Genomic DNA, 17,251 nt, shown 5'->3' with positions numbered 1-17,251 from the left:
AGAGACTTAACCCCAAGAATCCCCTTCTTTGAACCCATTTAGAGCCTCTTCCTTCTAAGTCTGAAAGTATTTCCTATGGTTTACAAATATCTTTTGACTAGGCTATTAGAACAGAGAATGTGACTGACAAATACTTCTTGAAATTATTAATGAGGCATTCAGGGCATTACAGTCACTTTGATAGGACAGAGTCATTTTCTTGCTGCAGTGGCCCGATGGGTCAGAACTGTCACAGACAGCCCAAGTTTCAAGATGGAAACATGTTCCTGTAAATGAAATCTCTTATGTAACAGGCTATTCCATGAAGGTATCAGGGCCAGGGGAGAAGGATAAGAGTTGTATATTTACCTATATAGCATTCTTTACCTACAGGACCATACACCTTCACCTCACCTATATAGTTAGCAGCTGCTGCACAACCTACCAAATACTTCATGTTATTTCTCTAGAAAATAACCAGTTTGCTGATGTTTAAGACTTATATACCTCTGCTATATAGGAAAGTTGGTTGCTAATGTCAGGAAGATAGAGCATGGCTAGTGAATGTAATAAATACCGGTTTGCACCACACAGATGAAAACTCTGAAAAGCATGCCACTGCTTCTCAATCAGGAACTTATGGAAGAATTTTCTGTGCTGATGGGTCAATACTGTTAAAGAGCCATGATGAATAAGCACACATATGTCATGTATATTGATATAATCTTCACTAACAATCAAAGAAACTTAATTTTCAAAGAGACAGGCTAATAAGTGGTAAAGCAAGAATTTGAGACAGATAATTGGATTCAAGATTCAGTGCCCTTAACTGGAAAAAATACGACCATAAGTCTTCCTCCCCTAATTATAAAAGCCCAATATATGCATAAAAGGGGGGGGGTGTTACATGAATTTGCATTTCCTTAGTAGATCCTTTACTTTTTCATCTGTTCTATGAACCTGCCTTTTCTAGATGCCTTACTTTCTCCATGACTGAAATGAGTTGACAAATAATGACAGCACTTCTCTCATAAGAGTAATTAATAAGATTATGCGGCCAGCGCCGTGGCTCAACAGGCTAATCCTCCGCCTAGTGGCGCCGGCACACCAGGTTCTAGTCCCGGTTGGGGCACCAGATTCTGTCCCAGTTGCCCTCTTCCAGGCCAGCTCTCTTCCAGGCCCGGGAGTGCAGTGGAGGATGACCCAAGTGCTTGGGCCCTGCACCCCATGGGAGACCAGGAGAAGCACCTGGCTCCTGCCATCAGATCAGCGCGGTGCGCCAGCCGCAGCGCGCTGGCCGCGGCGGCCATTGGAGGGTGAACCAACGGTAAAGGAAGACCTTTCTCTCTGTCTCTCTCTCTTTCTCACTGTCCACTCTGCCTGTCAAAAAAAAAAAAAAGACTATGCATGGCCAATGGCACTCCATTCCCTAGACCCAGTGTCTTAACCATGAATGTTCACATGAATGATGAGAACCACTCAGTATTCTTTCTGATGAAAAATCAAGGCATGGGTGGGACAGACTATCTTTCTTTCTGAGACCATGGTTTCTATGAATCATGTAAACCTATAGTTGCATTGTAATATCATCATCTTTACACAAAGAGAGCCTGATGGACAAATAAATCCACACAAAGAAAAATGAAGACAAAGTAAAATCAAAGAGCTATATCCTTGTGGGTAGTGTTTGAGAATCTATGCATAATAATGATTTTAGATGCAAGGCAGCACCTAGATCCTCTTGTTGTTGAATCAATAAATCGCTTCCTTTTGTTTTCACCAGTTTGAGTTGAGTTTCTGTCAGCTGTTGTCATAAAATCCCACCTCAGTTATCAACCCTTTTCTCAAATTCTCTCCAGTTTGCTGGTGGAGCTGCATGGCATTCATCTTTTCTCACGGAGTATTTGCCCTCAGATGCCCCTGGCTTCATATCTCTTTTCCCTACTTGTAGTGAATGGACTCATGCACACTATGAGTTAGCACTGTGATAACATAAGTCCCCCAACCATCAGTGGTAACCAAGCCCTGCTTTTCTGGAATCCCATGATTCTGATCCCATCTCCTCTCTTATTTTTACAGATACCTTAGGATAGATAGGGTAGGCAAAGAATTAAGGTTTATCCCTCAACTTTGTAAAGACAGGAGTCTGATCAGAAACATTGGCTAATGGTTCTCTTTCTCCTCTCTTATCTCTCAAATTAAATATGATTTCACAGAGGAAAACCTATGCCCAGCTATGTCCTGACTGTGCCCACAGTCAGGTTCCTGTAGTACCTATGCCCACAGTACCTGCAGTACTACTAACCAGTCTTCACTTAATATTTCTCATCAAGTTTATAGTTAGTTTCTGTTTCATAGTCATTTACCCCAATAGACTATTTGTTCCTTCAAGGCAGAACTGATTTCTTTTATTTCTCAGAGCTGAATCCCCAATACATAACATAGTAACAGGCACATCAAAAGCTTCCCATAGGTGTTTGTGGGCTGAATAAAATTTTAAAAGACTTATCAAGGATCCCAAACTCCTATGCCTATTGAGTATCTTGTAGAGGCCTGTGGTATTTACTGAAACTCAAATACATTCTTCCATTACTCTAGGAGGAAGTTGCAATATGACTTTAGTCATTCTCTCAGTTTTGTTTTTTTTTTTTTTCCTACCTCATAACAGGCTATATAATTTTTGGTTATATTGGTGGTCAGATTGGACAAGAGGGAAGTTTCCATTGATCTCCTCTCTACCCCTTTATATAATCTACATTCAGTACTTATGAGAATTCTTCAGCATTATTTTGTGGGGGCTGAGGGTGACAATAAACACTTTCAAGGAAATAATCAGCTTTTAATTAAATTCCTCAGTTCTTGACATTTTGTGGTCTCTATCTTCACTTCCCCCCATCACTTGAATTTCAGCCGACATCAATTTTTGAGAAGTGCTTCCTTCTGAATTATTATCTCCCTAGCCCACTGTTTATCACCAAGTTTGGGTCAAGGACATTCCTCTACCTAGTGATGATCCCCAAACTGCTTTGCATTCTCAAACATGAATCCTTTCTCATCTCTCCTCAAGAGGGCGCACTAAGCACAGGCTCCAGTCTCCCGTGTTAACCCCTGGTCTTAAATTGCTAGAAAGAGAAGATCTTTTCTCTCTCCTTGTCTTCATAAACATATTTATTTACTTATTATTTAAAGTGAAGAATTACGAGAAAGAGACAGATTTCTCATGCACTGGTTCACTCTCCAAACGGCCTCAATGTCTGCACTGTGGCGAGGTCAAAGCAAAGGGCCTGGAACTCCATCCAGGTCTCCCACACAGGTGTCAGGGACCCAAGCCCATGGGCCATTTTCATCTGCTTTCTCAGGCACATTATCAGGAAGCTAGATTTGAAGTGGAGCAGTTGAGACTCGAATCAGCAGCCCAATAAGGGCTTCCAGTATCACAGGTGGTGGCTTAACCAGCTATGCCACAACACCAACCAAGAAAGACAAGGTCATTTAAAAAACTCTAGCATGGGGGCCGGCGCTGAGGTGCAGCAGGTTAATGCCCTGGCCTGAAGTGCCGGCATCCCATATGGGCGCCAGTTCTAGTCCCGGCTGCTGCTCTTCCAATCCAGCTCACTGCTGTGGCCTGGGAAAGCAGTGGAGGATGGTCCGAGTCCTTGGGCCACTGCACCCACGTGGGAGACCTGGAAGAGGCTCCTGGCTTCGGATCAGCACAGCTCCGGTCGTTGCAGACACCTGGAGGGTGAACCAGCAGATGGAAGACCTCTCTCTCTGTCTCTACCTCTCTCCCTAACTCTTTCAAATAAATAAATTAAATAAATCTTAAAAAAAAAAAAACAACTCTAGCATGGCATTGAGACCTGAAGAAGGGCTCTCCGAAAAAAACTGAGAAGACACTATCACATTGTGAAGGGAAAACAAGAACCTGAGCTATAAAGACTAGGAATTGCCAGGAACAGTCTTCTAAGTACAGAGGAAGCACACTGGGGAAACAGTTAAGTCTCAGCAGTTCAAGGAGGATGCAGTCCTATTATTGTGTATGTTCACTGAACTCACAAATTACAAAAAAAAAAAAAACTTTTTGTGAAAAAATAATTGAAAAAAATCCAACTTCCATTCATGGTGAAACATTTGCAGCACAGTAAAGTACAAAGAAACTTGCAATAAGAACTATTGTAACATATAGCTACCAGAAGGCTTCAGAAAACATCATACCCAGTAAGAAAAAAGTTAGAAGCATTTATGTGACTTTGGGTTGGAAGGAAGAAAAAATAAATAAATAAATAAATTCAGTCTTAAATGAAGTCATAGTTTGCAAAGGAAAAGAAATGAGAACATAATGACACAAACTGATTTCTATCAAGTCAAATAGATTTTGAAATTTGTTATGTTTTTGATTTATAAGAGACTACTAATATATTAAAAATAGGTTATTTTTCTTTTAAAAATGTTATAGAATGGGCAGTTAGTCTGTGATTAAGACTGCCACATTTCATATCAGAGTACCTGGGTTAAATTACCAGCTGTTATTCCTGAATCCAGGCTCCTAATAGAGCAGACCCTGGGAGACCACTATGATGGCTCAAGTAATTGGGTCCTGCCTTCCATGAAGGGGATCTGGGTTGTAATCCTGGATTCTGGCTTTGGCCCAGCTCCAGGTGTTGCAGGCAATTGGGGAATGAAACAGTGGATAAGACCTCCCTTCTTCTCTCTATGAAATTAAATATATAATTAGTTCAGAGATTGCTTTGTTATAGTAAAATATCTGGAGTTTCCTCCCTAAAAATCACACTTGTGAATACTCTGCAGATATCTGGGATGCAAACATCAAACTGCTGGTTCCTGGTGGGTCCAGGCTCAATTCTCCACATACTCCATCAACAGCGACAGTTACCCAAATCACGATTTCTAGTAAATTCCTTTTGAAGAACTAACAAAGGTTTTCTTCTCTGTTGCTTGCCAGCCTGTATCCCAAATATACAAACAGTTATTGTATCTTCAGAACAACCTGACAACCTAGTTCTCTAAGAATTCTGCCCGGGATAGGTGTTTGACACAGTGATCTTGCAGCAATAGGTCAATGCTTCAGACACCCCTTCCAAATCAGAATTGCTGAATTCATACCAGCTCTGCTTCCAATCCAGCTCCTGCTAATATACCCTAGGAGGCATCAGGTGATGGTTCAAGTGCTTGGGTCCCTGAAACCAATGTGGAATATCAAGTTTGAGTTCTGGGCATATGACTTTAGCCTGGCCTGGTCCCAGCTGTTGCAGGCATTTGGTACTCAGTCAACAGAAGGGAGATTTATCTCTCTCTCTCTCTGTCTCTCTCTCCTTCTCTCTCTCTCTCTTTCTCTCTCTCTCTCTCTGTGTCTCTCTCTCTCCTTCTCTCTCTCTCTCTCTCTCTGTCTGTCTACTTCTCTTTAAAATAAAGTGAAAGTTGGGGCCGGTGCCGTGGCTCACTTGGTTAATCCTCCGCCTGCGGCGCCAGCATCCCATATAGGCGCCAGGTTCTGTCCTGGTTGCTCCTCTTCCATTCCAGCTGTCTGCTGTGGCCCGGGAGGGCAGTGGAAGGTGGCCCAGGTCCTTGGGCCCTGCACCCATATGGGAGGCCAGGAGAAGCACCTGGCTCCTGGCTTTGGATCGGTGCAGTGCCGGCCATAGCGGCCATTTGGGGGGTGAACCAATGGAAGGAAGACCTTTCTCTCTGTCTCTCTCTCTCACTGTCTATAACTCTACCTGTCAAATTAAAAATAAAAATAAAAAAGTGAAAGTAGATAAATAAATAAATAAATAATTTAAAAAGAATTCTGGCTAATTCTTAAAATCTTTGGAAGCCCAAATAGTACCCATATTTGCTTCTTTTTGTTTCACAATGGTCTAAATCTTGGCCACTACAAGTTATTTCCAGAATCAGGCAGAGGAAAGAACAAAAATGGTGAATATGAGAATACTTATATCCAAATCATACATCTTCAGAAAGATGAAGTTTTTCTTTGTGTTCCTCTTTCCCCAAGGGCTAACCATGGAACTGCACACACACAGGGATAGCATTTGTTGAATAAATAAACACAGAGGAAAATATCTAGAAAACAATACAGAACACTGGAGAGAGAGCTGAAATGGTGTCAAGAAATAAAGTATACTCTTTATTTTTCTACTATCTTGAGCTATTATCCAGGTACCATTTTCCTTATCTGTAAAATGAAGGAGCAAATGACCTATAAGTAACTTAGCTCAGAAATTCTTTGATTTCAAAATAAATATATTTAAAATTGAGTACGAGGACTCAGAACTCTGCTGAACAAGTTAGAAAATAATAATATTGTCTTTGGGGAGAAAAAAATGGGGTTATGTCACTTTTATTTTTCCCAACATTCATCAGAATAAATGTAGGTTTACCAAAAGTAAAATTATAAATTTCAATGTGTTCATGTTTGCACACCCAGACAGGAGTTCCTGTGAGAAGGTGCCAAGCACCTGCTGTGTGTTTGGTGAATGCTACCTCTGAGCGCTTAGGCAAACCCAAAATCCCCCAGCATTTCCTTAGGCTACTTTTCCTGCTCAGGGTTAAACTCACTCAGCAAATTGCCCAGATGGGTTTTAATTAAAGCTCTGCTCCCACTTCCCCTTGGGATTTTTTATCATACATCCTTCTCATCCCCTTCATTCTCCCTTAGTCATCTCTCTCTTTTCCCTTAACTCCCTCCACAAGGGCCCAATAATGAGGTCTCCAGAACCGGTTCAAAGCCTGCTGTGAAAGTTTTTAAATTAAACCCTGGAGATTTCAAGACTTGTAATTGGAATGCATGGTTTGAAGTGAACTAACATAACCCTGCCACCAGGATGGAATAATCCTTTAGCCACAAGTTTGCTGGGCTCTGGGCACTACAGCCTTAGAAGAAAAGGCCATTTCTAATCATTGACCATCCTGCCCTAAAAATGGGTAATGTCTTTCCTGAAATGCTTGAGAAATACCCCAAATTAATCTCTTGTTGAACAGTTAGGATATTTTGACTTTCTCACGATTAGAATAGGTTGCTTTGATGAATATCTATTGGGATAACACTTAGAATTTCTGAAAATTCCCTCAAAATATATATCCTCCAGTGGAATTAGAGAGTTAAAGCACAGAAATATATTAATGACTCATGATAAGTGCCAAATTCCTTGTTTTTAACGCGTTCAAACAAATATTTACTGTGTACCTGCTATATGCCAAGGACACTTCCATGTGCTGGAATTTGTGAACAAGATAGACAAGACTTCTTATCTTATGGATGGCCTATTCTGGCGGCTAACTAGGTCAACAAGTAAGCCAAAATATATAGTATAGTCATAAATGCTACCAAATGCTATAAAAGTTTATGTAATGGGATGATAGACACTAGACATTGGCTTCTTTCATACCCCATACAATTTATTGGTGGAATTGGTCAGCTTAACTACACACACACACACACAATGCAGTGTCTCCTCACTACCTTTACTGCTATCTCTCTAATCCAGACCATCAGCATCTTCTCCCTGGACTTTTGTAATACTTTCCTAATTGGTCTCCCTGCCTCTATCTTATCCCCTCAATCCACTCTCCTCTCAACAGTAACAATGATTCTTTCAAGTGAAAGTCAGATCATTTAATTCACTGAAAAACCACTTCCAACAGCTTCCCCTTCCTCTAAAGTAAAATCCAGTCAACCCCATGGCTTATGAGGCAATCTACAACCTAGGTACCTCTCTATTCCCATGTTTATCACTCCCTTCCCCTGATACACTCCTCTCCAGTAACAAGCCCGATCCTGCCTCAGTTCCTTCACTCAGTTTGGAATGTACTTTCTCTATTATTTTCCATTCTGTTCGTTCTTTGCTCAAATACTACCACAAAGGATTCATATTCAGAATGTACCAGGAACCCAAAAACTCAACAAAGTAAAACAACTAATCCAGTTAAGAAGCGGGCAAAGGTCAGAATCAGTCCTTAAGGCATGCGGATCTGGCTAAAAAGCCCATGAGAGTTTCACAGGTATGGGAGCCAAAACACTGTGGCAAGAAAAATGACCTAAATGAAAGATCTCTGTGAGTGAGATCCCAGCAGAAAGAACAGGCCATCAAAGAAGGAGGTACCTTTCTCTGAAGGGAGGAGAGAACTTCCACTTTGACTATGACCTTGTCTAAATAAGGTCAGAGCTGGTGAACTGAAGAGGCTTCCATAGCCTTGGCAGCTCATGACAAGAGCCTCAGGTGATTACTGACATCATAAATAAGAGTGTCAATTGTTAAATCAACAATGGGAGTCACTGTGCACCTGCTCCCCATGTAGGACCTCTGTCCTTAATGTGTTGTACTATGCGAATTAACAGTAAAACTACTACTCAAATAGTACTCTATACTTTGTGTGCCTGTGTGGGTGCAGTCTGTTGAAATATTTACTTAGCATATACTAAGTTGATCTTCTGTATATAAAGATAATTGAAGATGAATCTTGATGAAGAATGGGATGGGAGAGGGATTGGGAGATGGGATGGTTGTGGGTGGGAGGGAAGTTATGGGGGAAGAGCCGCTATAATCCAAAAGTTGTACTTTGGAAATTTATATTTATTAAATAAAAGTTGAAAAAAAAGAAAATGCAATTTTTCAAATAAAAAACATTTATTATACAGGAAGAACTGAAAAGAATAGGACAAGCTTTCTCAGACACATGACTGAAATTATCAGGCATAGAAAATTGTGTTGATAAATAAGATAAAATTGGGTGAGAGCAATACATTTTGAGATAATAAAAGTCACCTGTTGTTTAAAAAAAAAAGAAATGGGCAAACAACCTGAATAGACATTTCTCAGAAGAAGAAATAGAAATGGCCAACAAATACATGAAAAAGTGCTCAATATCACTAGCCATCAGGAAAATGCAAACCAAAACCACAATGTGATATCACCTCTCCCCAGTTAGAATGGCTACTCTCCAAAAGACAAGAAGTAACAAATGTTGACAAGGATGTGGAGAAGGGAGAACCATATACACTGTTGGTGAGAACATAAATGAGTACAGTCAGTATGGAACACAGTGTAGAGATTCTTCTAAAAACTAGAAACAGAATCGCCATATGATCCAGCAATCCCATTACCAGGTGTGTATTCAAAAGATTTGAAATCATTGCATCAAAGAGATACCTACCCCACCATGTTTATTGGAGCACCATTCACAGTAGCCAAGATATGGAAACAACCAAGTCCATCATCAGATAAAATGATAAAGAAAATACTGTGTGTGTCTATATATATACACATATATTTATTCCATTGTATGTACACATGCATACATACACACACAATGGAATATTATTCAGCTATAGAGAAGAGTGAAATCCTATTTTTTGTAACACATATTAAGTAAAATAAGCCAGAAACAGAAAGACAAATACCACATGTTTTCCCTCAAATGTGGAAACCAAAAAACAAACAAACTTCAATCTAAGCACAGGATGGTGATTATTAGGGACAGGGAAGGGTAGGGATGAATACAAGGAATTTGAAGGGAAGCAAATCACAGATTGAAAGAGTAACTTTCTACAGTTACACAGCACAGTTATGTGACTATAGTTCACAACAACCTAGAATATATTTTATGCCTTGGTTTTTATCATTACTTGATATACTTAATTATATATTTATTGTCCTCTTTTATCTACTGAAGTGGAAATTTCATAAGGAAAAAAATGAAATCTAGATTTTTCACTGCTGTATGTCCAGGGCATAAGTTGCTCATTACCCAGGCTGGTGTAGTGGCATAATGAGTTAAGCAGTCACCTGGGATACCCACAACCCATATCAGAGTGCCTGGTTTTAGTTCTGACTACTCCGTGCATCTGATCCAGCTGCCTGCTAATGTGCTTGGGAAACAACAGATACCAACACAAGTACTTGGGTTCCTGTCACCATTCAGATGGAACTCAGATGGAGTTCCCAGCTCCTGGATTCAGCCTGGCCTAGCTCTGGCTGTTGTGGGCATTTTGGGCATGAACCAGAGGATGGACACTTGCTAGTTCTCTCTCTCTCTCTCTTTTTCAGATAAATAAAAATAATTTTTATTTGTGATAAACACAGTCTTCAAGCCCAGGGAGTTGCACTGACATATTTTTAATAAAACATAATTCTATACATCTTTTCCCAGAAAGTAAAAGGAGGGAGTGCTACCCAACTCGCTTTTGAGGCCAACAATACCTGGTATTAAACAACAATGACATTACAACTAGAAACCATATATTGCACATGAGGATAGCTACACAAATATTCAATTGCGATCTAATGACACGTAAAAAAGGTAATACATCGTAAGCAAAGTTCATCTCAGCATGCAAGGATAGTTAAACATTCTAAAGTTAACTGAACTAATTCACTTCATCAGTAGCCAAAAGATGAAAAAAAATACATTAATCCCAAGAAATGCAAAAAATAATCTGGCATAATTCAGAATCCATTCATAGCAAGAAGTCTCAAGAAGCGAGTAATAGAAAGGGTTTTCTCAAACTGAGGTACAGTATTTACAAAGTGACCTACCAGCAGGAAAGCTAATGGCAAAAGACTGAATACTTTTCCCGACAGGAACAAGCCTAGAATGTCTACTCTGATAACTATTACTTGACACACAGGAAGTTTCAAGTTTAATAAGAAAAGAAATACAAGGAAAAGACAATTGGCCAGCGCCGCAGCTCAACAGGCTAATCCTCCGCCTTGTGGCGCCAGCACACCAGGTTCTAGTCCTGGTCGGGGCACTGGATTCTATCCCGGTTGCCCCTCTTCCAGGCCAGCTCTCTGCTATGGCCCGGGAGTGCAGTGGAGGATGGCCCAAGTGCTTGGGCCCTGCACCCGCATGGGAGACCAGGAGGAAGCAACTGGCTCCTGGCTTCGGATCAGCGCGATGCGCCGGCCGCAGCGGCCATTGGAGGGTGAACCAACGGCAAAAGAAGACCTTTCTCTCTGTCTCTCTCACTGTCCACTCTGCCTGTCAAAAAAAAAAAAAAAGAAAGAAAGAAAGAAAGAAAGAAAGAAAGAAAGGAAGAAACCCGGAGGAAAAGACAAAAGATTATATTGTGGAGTGGAAGAAATAAAAAATATTTCCTTTTACAGATGGCATCACTGTATATTTAGAAAATTCCAAAGAATCTGGAAAAAAGGTATTAGAAGTAAATAAGTTCAACAAGGCTAGTGGATAGAAGGCCAATATAAGTTCAATACACAAATCAATAGTTTCTATCTACATCCTATATACTACCAATGGAAACTAAAATTTTTCAATGTTAAAATAATAGCTCCAAATATAGGAAATATTTTGGCAAAATTTAACAAATATATTCATAACCTGCATACTGAAAACTCTAAATAGAAGTCTCAACATCATTAGGATGTCAATTTTCCCTCTATCATTCTATAGATTGAATTAAATCTTAAATTTAAAGATCCCACTAGAAATTCCCTGCAGAAGTTGATAGCCTAATTAATTTTTATTTAATCTTATTTAAGTTATACAAGTTTCACATACTTCACATATACAGATTTAGGAACACAGAGAGATTTTCCTCCCTCCCTTCCTCCCCCACCCCAGTACTCCAGCCCTTCCTCCCCCCGTACTTGGACTCTTGGATTATCACTCTTAATTTTTACCATGATGACAGCCCAATCATTAAAATTATATGTTAAAATTTTAAAACTTAAAAGAGCTGAAATAATTTTGAAAAACACAGAGCTGGACACCTTACATACTTCATATCAACATTTATATTAAGCAAACTTAGTGGATAATCAAGACAGTGTAGCAATGGTGAAAAAATAAATGCATAAATCAATATAACAAAATAGAGTCAAGATAAAGATTCACACATAGTCGAAAAATTAATTTTGACAAAAGTACACAGGGAACTCAATAGAGAAAACGTAATCTTTTCAAAAAACTTTTTTGAAAGAATTGAACATAATATGCAAATGTTATTTTAAAATCTTGACCTGCTTCTCAAATCATATATAAAAACTAAATAAAAATTAAATATAGACAAATGTCTTTTTTTCATTCTAGGAGACATAATGCAAAATATTTGATGACATAAGTTAAGCAAAAACCAAATCCCAATCTGTAAAGATAAAATTAATAAACAATAGCTCATCAAAATTAAAAATTACACTCTTTAAAAGACATTGCTAAAAATATGGAAGACAAGCCACATCCTGGGAGAAAAATATTTGAAAAACATGTTTATGATAAAGAGTCTGTATCCTATATATATTATATGTAATATAATATATATTGTATATATAGTATATACCTTATATATAGTATATACATTATGTATTGTATATGTATATATATTATATTTTGTAATACATTATGTATTATATATATTGTATTTTTGTATATGTATATATAGTATATACATTATATATTGTATATGTATATATACATATACATGTATATTAGGTTTTTAGTATATTATATACAATATACTATATATACATTATTATATTATACAATATATTATATTATATATGATATAATAATATTATAATACTATTAATATAATATATAATAATATAATGCTAATATAATACTATTGTATGTAATATTAATATAATATTAATATATTATATATTAATTATATGGTAATGTTAATATGTTATAATTATATAGTAATATTAATATAATTATGTTACATTAATATATTAATTTATATTATTATATTATATTATATTGATTATATTAATATAGTATTGTATTGTATAATATATAATACTGTATATACTCTATATAATATACTGCATATTGTATATATATACAATGTATGTATATATACAATATATATAATATATAATATATATTGTGTATATATACATATATGTGAATTATGTATATATAATATATATACATTTCTTACATCCTCCAATAATGACGCTGTCCTTTGTTCTAGACCCTGTCTATCCCACTTGTGGCCTCATTCTGGTGTAATCATAACCTCTACTCCAACATCAATGGCTCCACTACCAATCTGGGTATATTGATGGTCCTCTTCCCCACTTAACGTTGTATAATTGTTCAGAATTTTCTCTACAGACAAATCCCTCTACCAGCAAAAGATAAGTGGCCTTTGTCCCAGTCTTGGTTGGGATCAGCTTTAAACCACATCCATTAGACAGTCTTCACAAGGGTCCAGAGACTCCCCTCATTTCCTCTTCTCTGAAATCCTCTCATTATTTGGTTAATGCCACTCTTAGGATTATTGGTTGCTATTCTCACCCTTTTATACTACCATGTCTGTTTAAGTGTTTATAGGAGGTGATAATGGAATGAACCAAGGCCTTCACCAACCAGGCAGCCAACCAAATGCTGCTACAGGGATATACTTGGTTCCCTACCTAGGAGACAGCGGCTTGAGACATCACCCCATGCCAGCAGAGAGTATCTCGTCACCCATGTCAGCAGGAAGTAGCTCTAAAGACAGATCATCATCCCTCTACCTCTCCTGGACATTTGGGGCTAATGTAATCTCATATGACTCTTACTTTATAAAAAAAAAAAAAAAAAAAAAAGAGGGGGTGGTGCTGTGGCACAGTGGGTTAAAGTCCTGGCATGAAGCACCAGCATCCCATATGGGCACTGGTTCTACTCCCAGCTGCTCCTCTTCCGATCCAGCTCTCTGCTATGGCCTGGGATAGAAGTGGAGGATGGCCCAAGTCCTTGGGCCCCTGCACCCACGTGGGAGACCTGGAGGAAGCTCCTGGCTGCTGGCTTCGGTTCTGCGTAGCTCTGGCCGTTGCGGCCATCTGGGGAGTGAACCAGCGGATGGAAGACCTCTCTATGTCTCTACCTCTCTCTGTAACACTATCTTTCAAATAAATAAAATAAATCTTAAAAAAAAAGGGGGGGGGGATGTTAGTAAAATGGTGCAGTCTTATCTATGGCGCAATCTACATCCTGGACACCATCCTAGGCTCTAGCCCCCACTGCCACTGCTGGAAGCCACGTGACCAATACAGGTGTCAGCTCCACCCCCACCCTAATGGGATTCAATGCTCCTACTTCCCTACCCGACCCCTAGCAAAGATTTAACAGGACCTGTTCCTGAACACGTGTCTCTCTCTCGCTCTCTCCCTCTTGATCTCTCTCTCTTATGCTCCCTTTCTCTCTCTTTTTCCCTCTTTGCTTCTTCCCTCCTGTCTGTTGGGTTTCCTCCACCAATAAACCTTTTCCCTTAAAAAAAAAAATACAGAAAGAACTTGATGGCATGCCTATCAGCTTTATCCTTTAGCATCCGTATAATTAGATACAGCCAGAAACATCCAAAATCACGCCACTGTTTTTAATCACCCAGATTTGCTGCCCAGTATTTGCTATACCTACTTGACCTCTAATGTTTAAGTGAAGCTGTTGAATCTATCTCACCTGTTTTCCAAGTAAGCCATAGCTAGAAAGAAATGTTACATGGAAAAATGTACAGATCAGAAGTGGCACAGTAATAAATTCATTTGTTTGGAAATAGGTGGTCTTTTAGGTGCTCATGTGACCCCTCTCTTAGCCTAACGGTAAAAATCCAGTGAGCCCCAGATTGGTATCCAATAACCTGATTGAGACATCACCCTGTATGAATGGAATACTTTAACCATCAAACCTCTAGGAAGAGCTAGGAAACACTGCAAAACTACACTACTCCAATGGTGTGGATCTTTGTTCTTTCACTTACAATTTATTTGATAATTTATTTATATGCCACAATGGTTTCATACATTTTTCTCAATGTGAAATAATTTTACATGTATGAAAAGGAAATTCCACAGGAACATAATGAGAAATAAATTCATCTTGTATGCCATTGATACCTGTGATTGTTTTCACGCAGGGATAGCTGACTAGAACACAAATTGGCGCCAGAGGTAGGGTACTGTCAAAATGAAAACTTTAAATATGTGACATTAGCTGTGAGCAGCAAGTGAACGTTCAGTGAAAACTGGTGCCATGTATTTTGTAGTGCAAAAGTTTGGTTGTCCAAGGCATCTTGTAAGAAAATATCTTTAATAAAACTATAGCACTAGACAAAGAAGTTTTGAGGAAGGATGTTAGTGATTTGATTGCTACTAACTGCTTTATTAAAATACTACCTGAAAGAGTTGAACTGAGAAAAGAACTGATTAGTTTGCAAGAATGTAGAAGGAATTTAGAGTGAGAAATTTCAGAGGTGAACAGTGAAGCAGTTCCTCACCAATGGATTACAAATGACAATGGTATGGGAATTTCTATACTCCCCCAGAATAAAGATCAAATCAAGGTTGAATTTGTACTATTCTGTTAAGAACTCAAAAAATTAAGATTTTATCTTACTAGATCTTTACAGCTAGATGAAAACTTTAAAGGGTGGCTGAAAAAAAGCCTAATAAAATAAATTAACTCAAGATAACTCTAGAGAGAAAGGTATATCTCACAAAGCATCATGGTATAATCAAGGGTATAGATATTAAATGAAATCAAATACATAAAAAATTCATAACATTTTTTAGAGAACTGTATTGGCAAACATGTCACCAGCCTGGATTAAAAGAAGTTGAACCTATTTGAAAGATAAAATGACCTCTGAGTTTTTAATTTTCTAAATGTATGAAGCTGGGGAATGGTGGAAAAGGAAGGGCCCTCTTATGTGTAGAACCAAGAGCCTAGAAAAATAATAGATGAAGATTCCACTGCTGAAGAAAATAAATGGTATCTAATCAAGAAACATAACTTACCTCAGGGTACAATGACCCATAAATACTTGCTCAACAGTTTTTCATATTGCTATTGCTCAAAAACTGCTATATGCCTACCATTTTTTCCTTTTATAATGGAAATCTTTATTTTGTGATGGAATCCTTACTACAAAATTATACATTAAGTGTCTGGGGAATGGTAAAATTGCCTTTATCACTTATAGACCTCTGATTTGAAGAAAGCCACATCCAGATTTCATGTATATCACAAGATCCTAGACTTTAGAACCTAATATCATGGTTAGATGACGCGGGGAAAATAAGGAAAGGACGTGGATAATCATGACTTAAAGAGTAGACTGAAATATCAGTCCAAAATTTTTACTTTCCTACAATAATATCACATATCAACACTCTGGCTATGACCTCTTGGCAAGTAGACTTCCCTGTATTTCAAGTGTGAGCATGGCTAGGTCGATTGCTTTGGCCATAGGATTTTAGATGTAACGTGAGCCAAGGCTTAAAACGAACATATACAGATGGGCATTTCCTCCAAGATGTTTGTCATTATCACAAGAAGAACACAAGCTAGACAACCTTCGCCCTTCCAGCCTGGGCCATAAAAGAGCAGCCTCAGGGGACGGCGCTGTGGCTCACTTGATTAATCCTCCACCTGTGGCGCCAGCATCCCATGTGGGCACCAGGTTCTAGTCCCAGTTGCTCCTCTTCCAGTCCAGCTCTCTGCAGTGGCCTGGGAAGGCAGTGCAGGATGGCCCAAGTGCTTCGGCCCCTGCACCCACATGGGAGACCTAGCTCCTGGCTCCGGATTGGCTCAGCACCGGCCGTGGCGGCCATTTGGGGGTGAACCAACAGAAGGAAGACCTTTCTCTCTGTCTCCACTGTCTAACTCTATCTGTCAAATAAAAAAAAAAAAAAAAAAAGAGCAGCCTCAGCCCAACCTTCAAATCTGCAGCTTGAAGAGGAGCGATCACAATCAACCCCAGATACCTCATTCAGAAATAAATGCTTATTGCTGGGCACCATTATATTGCGACTTTCCTGGTTTTTCAGCGGTAGCTGATGGATATGAGTATAGGATTCCATCCCTTTAGCTTTCACAAAAGGCATTTCCTAAGAATATGAATTCTAATCAGGAAGTAATTCATTATTTGGAAGAAAAAATAAAACATCTAAATTTTTTGTTTATTTCTTGGCATTGAAATTATGAAAAATCTCTACAATGAAAATCTAAAACACTGATGCAAGAGATCATCAACAACACAAAAGAAAGGAAAGATATTCCTTGCTTGTGGATTGGATGAATTATTACTGTTAAAATATCTGTGCTACCTAAATCAGTCTATGGATTCAGTGCAATCCCCATCAAAGTAGCAATGACATTCTTTACAGAATTAGAAAAAACAATCCTGAAATACATACAGAATGACAAAAGACCCAGAATAACCAAACTAATTCTGAAGGGAAAAAAAAGTGGCAGATTTCAAAGTATACTATACTGATTTCGAAGTATACTATAAAGTTATCATAAT

Source organism: Lepus europaeus, chromosome 1, assembly GCF_033115175.1.
Source record: "Lepus europaeus isolate LE1 chromosome 1, mLepTim1.pri, whole genome shotgun sequence".
In the NCBI taxonomy this organism is placed as follows: domain Eukaryota; kingdom Metazoa; phylum Chordata; class Mammalia; order Lagomorpha; family Leporidae; genus Lepus; species Lepus europaeus.
Note: the sequence above shows the minus strand (reverse complement) of the source record.